This window comes from Cynocephalus volans, chromosome 6 (genome assembly GCF_027409185.1).
Source record: "Cynocephalus volans isolate mCynVol1 chromosome 6, mCynVol1.pri, whole genome shotgun sequence".
Taxonomy (NCBI): Eukaryota; Metazoa; Chordata; class Mammalia; order Dermoptera; family Cynocephalidae; genus Cynocephalus; species Cynocephalus volans.
Genome location: NC_084465.1, coordinates 80,753,634 through 80,760,916, shown reverse-complemented (window position 1 = coordinate 80,760,916; position 7,283 = coordinate 80,753,634). Strand labels below are relative to the sequence as shown.

The 7,283-nt window shown below is 35.1% G+C and overlaps 1 pseudogene; it reads left to right on the top strand.

The window, feature by feature from the left end:
• The first annotated feature begins 4,928 nt into the window (after window positions 1–4,928).
• LOC134380948 (small ribosomal subunit protein uS10-like) lies at window positions 4,929–5,333 on the top strand (annotated as a pseudogene).
• The last annotated feature ends 1,950 nt before the right edge of the window (window positions 5,334–7,283 follow it).

The following is a 7,283-nucleotide window of genomic DNA, read 5'->3' as shown; positions in this document are numbered from 1 at the left end:
ACTCTGGGGTCTGCTTGCACCCAATGTCCTCACCCGTCTCTCAGTGCTTACCCACACTTGGAGTTCTACCATCCATCTCCTGAACAAATACTTCTTCCCATATATGCAACATGGGTCAAGAAACTTGTCTGTCTTCCTGCCTTTTTGACTGCAACTCTGATTTCCACATCCAACTCAGCTTCTGGTTCTACTTCTCCCAGGTACCACGCAGTACTCTGTAACTCTCTGTACTTGCTTGCTTTCAAGAGACAAAAAAATCCAGCCTGTTAGGTAGTGCCTGGAGATTGTTCAATATTCTTGCCCTGAAACTTTTCTTCCTGGTATTCATGTTGAGTTAAGAGCGTATTTGGGTTCACAAATCAACTGTGATGCTTCTTGGTGGCTTCTGTATCACAATGCATTTCATACTAGTCAATGCTCAGCTCTTACTTTTTTGACCAAGTCAATGAATTACTGAGCAAAGGAGTCTGTGAACACCCTGGACACACAGGAAGGACTCTCTTAATATATCCCATTGTGTTTCTTCTCAGGTGGGTCAGGAAATAGACTTCATTTCTCATTAAACCCACATAGTTTTCAGATGTTAGTATTTCTCTAATTCTTATGAAGAGGTTTAGATATTTAGCAATAATTTCCAAATACTGTTGCCAAACCAAATTGGCTTCTGGCCTAAGATTTATTTCTTCTTACATGATTGTTAGATGTAAAAAAAAAAAAAAAAAAAGCAGGATTTAAATTTAGAACATTACTGTCCTTAAGTACATTGGATAATATTTATAGTGTAAAGCAGCCCATTTGGAAACATAAATTCAGTTTCAGTCTTGCTACTACTAATAAAAGATGCATAAAAACAAGAAGAGGTCCAGTCGACAGTGAAAGGACGCTCAGTTAAAGGAATGTCACGATGAGTGCCCTGACAAGCAATATTGAGACATGTCTGGTCACTTTCCCTTCATGCTAGCTTGACACAAGCGTGAATGTGAAGTATTTGTAGTTTTAACTCAGTTTTCACATTAAAAGTGACACTGGCAAGGATTTTTAAGTGGCAGTACTTGGGGGTTAGCAAGTGTGAAATAAGTATTTTCCTATATCACTAGTGGGAGTGTTGATGAGTTCCGTATTTCTGCAGCACAATTTTATACATATTGCCAAAGGTGTTAAGAAGTGTATATCTTTTGATGCAGCCATCTTACTTCTAGGAATTTTTTCTAAGGAAATAATCCAGGATGTGCACGCCAATGTGGCTATTAAAATGCTTATCACTACACAATTAGCATAGTGAAAAATTGGGAACCATCAAAATGTCCTGCTATTGTAGGTTGATTGATAAAAACAGTTTATGATACACACATACCTATATACACATAATCACAGGACATAGCCTTCACGGAATGTTCTGGGGAAATATTTACTGATGTGGAAAAGTATGCTAGTTCCAGTCAACAGGCCAATATATATTTCCTGAAAAAACAAAAATGTGCCTGACACTGTTGTAAGTTCTGGAGATAACAGGTGATGTAGAAATGATGAGAAACATACTACAAACAGAAACAAATGAATTGCAGCTACTGCTAAAGGATATAGAGAAGGTAAAATTAAGTAAATGGTAGAAAATGGCTGGAAGTATGAGATGGAGCTAATTTGTCTATACTGGTCAGAGAGAAGGCTTCTCTTCAGAGGTGATATTTGAAATTTGAATAAAGCAACCTCATGTAGATCAGGAGAAGAACATTTTAAGCAGAAGAAACAGCACTGCAAAGCCCTTAGGACAGGAATGAGCTTATAACATCTGGAAATATGTGTATCAGAATGCTAACTAATATGACAGTATTTCAAAAAATTTCATGGAAATATTTGTATTATTTAATTCTATTTTGCACAAACTTTTTGAGGTACCCTTGTAATAATTATTTCCTACTGGTGGTATTAAAGATTAGTTTGTGTTTTCTTACCTGGAATATTCTTATTTTTCTGTATTGGCACAGATTAATTTTATAAGGAAAAATAAAAGTCAATACAAGTAACAAAATATCACTTTCATCCATGTACTCTAGGTGGCAGTTTCCCAAAAACGATTGCTTATAGTAACAAAGATAAGGTCTTAATCTATAAAACCAGTGGGGCTCACTCTGCCAACTTTATGATTAAAGCACCCTATTTCATAGATTGTTCTTATCTCGGCCTGCTGTTTTCTTTGTCTGGGAAATAATTAATTTGTTCTAGGTAAGATAGTCCATGGAAGCATAAGGATAGTTTGAAGTTGCACATTTGCTTACAAAAATACTAGATCTAGACTAAGATGATAGTCCTGTACAGATCAGGGCAAATTCATTTTGGCTCAATGTTATAATAAACAATACATCCCACTTACCTAGTGTTAAAAATCAATGGGAGTGGAGCAGCAGTGTTTCACACATGATTTCTAGTAACACAAATCCATATTTAGATGCAGACATGCTATATGTGATCTTACAAACAGGGATCCATGCACCAGCTTATGTTGCTGGGGGTGGGGTTGGGGGATGGGGGTGGGGACGGGGGATGGGGGTGGGGACAGACATCTGCTTTCTATTGATTCTGTAGGAAAACAACTCACTGAATCATCACATTTCTTCCCAGTGAAATAAGCACTTCGGTCTTTGCTCCATTTTCTGATAAGAGGTTAATAAATGATCCAAGGGAAAACACTCATTTGAAATCATGTTGTATAGCTATCCTCATTTCTTTTTATTTGAATCAATTTGACTTGATCTCCAAACACTGGTTGTTTGCTGTGGCAGCAGAGAAAAATGTGATTAGAATCACACAGCTGGTTAATTCACTAATGATACAAAAGGCCTAATGTAAGGTTAACAGTGCAAACTTTTTCTTTGACAGAAGAAGGGAGAGGCTTCGACCTCTACTGAACTAAATTTTTTATGAGCAATTGGACTGTAAAATTGAAATTAAATATGTGTGGGATTTAAATTAAGTATACCTTTGGGGATATAGAAGGAGTGATGAATGTTTTGGAGGAACATCGGGGGGAGGGGAAATCACTTTTTCCAAAATTTTGCTTTAGTTTGGCTTTGCCAATAGGATTTTTGGGATTTATCTGATCTCTGAAGTTCTGTTAGACTTTACCATTTAACGAAAAGCAGAATAGACTCAGTGTCAAAAGGAGCTTATTGGATAGAAACTTTAAAATTGAAAGTTTGCAAGAATATTTACATATAATACTTTAGTCTACTCAGTTTCTTTTTAGACGCATCTATTGTAAAAAAAAAAGTCTCTAACCTCTCTGAAGACATCACAAGTTTATAGTTTAAGGCAGTTTATAAAGCAGATAGATCTGTGTACTTTCTATAGACCAAAGGACCTCACAGTCTTAGTAGGACAGATAACAAAGAACACTATATTTGCTTGAATTACATGTAAGTCAAATAGAAATTCATCAGAGTAGCATCCTGAATAATAGAAGAGACAGACATTTATTATTATCTTTAAGTGCTAAAAATAACCTTTGCAGTTATTACATTTTTAAACGAAATGAAAAAGGTTTGCCTTCAGAGGGCATGATAAAAATATGGCTTTCTTCAAATAATGGAAATCTCATAAAAATCATATAATCATTAAATGAATTGCTGATCCAATCATTAAATGAATGGATCTATTTTCACACATCTACTATTTTGGTTGCTGGTAAAAAGGCAAGATCCAGTAAACAGTTGTAACTTATTTATCCATAATAACTTATGGGGATTAATCAAAATAATTAGGAAACATGAACAAAATGAAGTAGTAAGTGGAATAAATAAATTAAAAATCAAATATGAGTCCACTATTGCACATTCTGCCCTGGATATGACAGACACCAATAAATTGGTGATTATTGTGTGCAACTATTAAAACAGACAACCGTGTGAGTGATTTAACTTTTTTTTGCCAGTTAAAAACCATGTGTCTATGACTCTACTCAACAAAGAAACTCTGGAAAATTGTACCCTCTCATTGAATGAATGACAATATCCGTGATCAGTCTTTTGATGGTATAGTTGTAATGAAAGGTATACACAGCATTCATTTAAAAACATTAATAAGTACACAGAAATACATCCGTGAGCAGCTCATTCTCTAAATCCCATGAGACGAGTAGTTACCTCCAGGACAACCTGTTTATATTGTCTTTTCAGGTGTGTGTGAAGGATGGAGTATTTTAAACATACATTGGATTTTCTTCTGTTTTTAAAAAAATGTATTTATTGAATGAATAAATGTTACAATCCACACCTTAATCAGAGGTTATATTCAGGTCACCTTGATTGAATTTTTGTTTGTCACTGTCTCTTAGCTCTCTTCTACAGGTTTTTTTTTTGTTTGTTTGTTTGTTTAGGGCTATGATAGAAGTAGGTTTATTAGTTTCTAGTAGAAATTTGTTTATTTATATGTTTTTTGGCTGCTGGCTGGAACAGGAATCGAACCCTGGACCTTGGTGTTATCAGTACCATGCTCTAACCAATGGAGGTAACCAGCCAGCTTTTGGATTTTCTTTTAAGAATCTAAATTTAATGAGATGGTTCACCCATGGCAAAGTTGTTCAAGCCTTGGAAGACAGTACAATGATATTGTAAGTTCTCTAAAATGTATTTTTAAAGACAGAAGAGAAGCTCAAACTGAAACAAGATATAACATTTATTTTAAAAGTTGATAGAGTTCAAATACAGCATTTTATACTGCAAGCTGTAAAGCTATTTGGAAACATTTCAATAAAACAGGTGAGAAACTACAAGCTCCTTTTTAGAACTATCTTAATTTGTCTTCAGATTTATTTATTAAAGAACTAAGAGAAAATACAGATAAGATTACTAGAGTATAAACAGGAGCAGCTTTCTTTTTGAGGAAGACGAGGTCGCAGGTGCTGTGGAGCTCTAGTATGCCAGCTCCTGCTGATGACTCAGTGGGGTTCGCTCTCACTCAGGGGCAAGTCACTCAGGAAGACCCACCACAGCAGGGCTTTTAAAGATACTGAACAAACACCCGTGGAACCATAGGTGACGATTCACTGAATTCCAATTACCGTAACCAGCCACTATGTAAAATCCCTGGTGCAGGTGCATGCTAACTTGGTCAGAGGTGCACAGGAAAAGAATCTCAGTGTGAAAGGAACAGTATGGATGCTTATCAAGACTTTGAGAAGAAAACATTGTGGTGAAAGTTCTAAGACATGGGATCATTTCCAGATGAGAATCCACAAGTGACTCATTGACTTGCACAACCCTTTTGAAATTAAGCAGATTACTTCCACTAGTATTCAGCCAGAATTTTATGTAGAAGTAACCATTGCAGATGCTTAAGTCAACTATTTTAATAAATTGATTATCCATTGTTTTAAAAAAAAATGAAGTGAAAAATAAACAAAAGCAATAAAGTCTATTAGTAAAATTAAGATAAATTATTCTGATATCGAGAAAAAAATTTAAACAAAAAATTTTCAGAGGTAAACCACAATAAGTGTCTGAGTTTTAAAAGGCAGTGAATGACTGCAGGTGCTACTACTTCCTGGTTCTGGGTTGTCAACCTCCCTTCCTACCCTTGGAAAACCTCACAAGCAGGCTATGACTTGTGATTTCAGAAATGCACTTTGAACCATGGCATTGGTGTTTAACAATGGATCAAATATCAGGAAAGTTTGCCTTGTTTCCTTTCCAAATACAAAGTAAATTTAAATTTCAACATTCTGGTATTAACTCCCTATACCCCACTGGATCCTCTGGGGCACTTCTTGGGAGGCAAGAACCATACTTTAGAGACTAACGCTTTTAGGTGTTTTCATGCTTCAAATTCTATGATTCTAAGATCAGGTTACTGTAACTCTTCAGTTCCTAACTGATTAACTAGGCTCTGATCTGTATAGTCTCAATTATTCATCCGGCTAACATTCCTTCAGCGAATAATGATCAGTGCTGCCCTAAAATGAATAATTAACACTGGCCATTTAACATATTCATATTAGTCCGTTCGTCTCTGGGAAAGAAAAATAAAGATGCTTTACTAGTTTGTGTATAATTTGTCTAAACTCTTAACATTTCTCTCCTATTTAAAGTATATGGGGACATATATGCTAACTAATAATGAATAGAAAGACATTATTAATGGAAATAAACCACCTATAGACTATTCACATAGTGAAAGCTGCATTGGAAGAAAGTGCTTTGGGGTAAATCTTAGGATTTATCAGAAAACCTCAAACCTAAGAGCTGTGTGATTAGAAATAGTTGAGCACAGTCTGTTAGACACACTTCCCAACAGTTCTCAGAACCTTGTAGTAATCTGTACTCACCCGCAGAGCTGAGAGACTGGCACTCATCCAATTGAACTCTGTGATTGAATTTAATATGGTTTAATAAGTTATATTTTTACAATTTTTCTTTTTACTTTGTCATGTTAATCATTAAGAGAGGCAGAGGTGGATCCATAAAGGAACCTAGAACATATATGTACCTTAATACATGGTAGAAAGAATGGAAGAACTCAGTTAAGTCATCTTTGTGCTTTGGTATTTGGTAATCTTGGGAAAGTTCCTTTATTTTAAATTACCTTTTTTAACTGGACAATTTGTACTCCAAGGTCCTGCAGGTGCCTATTATTGGTCCAAATTCCATATTTAAAATTCAACTGAAATATTTATGTCTACATATGTCCTTGATTGATTCGATGGCCACAAGATAAAAGCTTTTGCCATACTTGCTTTCATTGTGAATGAACTGCAAAAGAATTTCACACCATCACCAGAACCCTTCCTCCTACGCTGGGAGGAACGAATTTCCTTTTCTATGAGAGTTTTAGAAAGCCTCAGGTGACATGTTGCTACCTGTCACACATGGCTACAGAAGGGGTAAACTTTTAAACTCTTCCTTTAATATTTAGTAGTTTTCATTGCTCAGAGTTAAATTTATCTGCTAGTTTAAGGATATCATTATTTTTTAAAGTTAATCTCCTAAATGAAGAATTACTTACTCTATAAATTGAAGTGCAATGATCAAGAACATTAAAAAGCAGAGCCAGGAGAGGAAGAATATGCTCCAACAAGAGAAGGAATGTACTCTACAAGCACAGAATAATTTTTTTTAAATTTGGAAATATTTTTTTTTTTAATTTGGAAAAAAAGTCTAAAATATTCCCAGAAATAGTAAAAACCCCACAAATATCAGCTTAGAAAACACTCTTTGAACTTTATGGAACCAATATAAAAACTAAAGTTACATTAATTCTGGAAATGACAACAAAGTGAAAGGTGTTGCCAG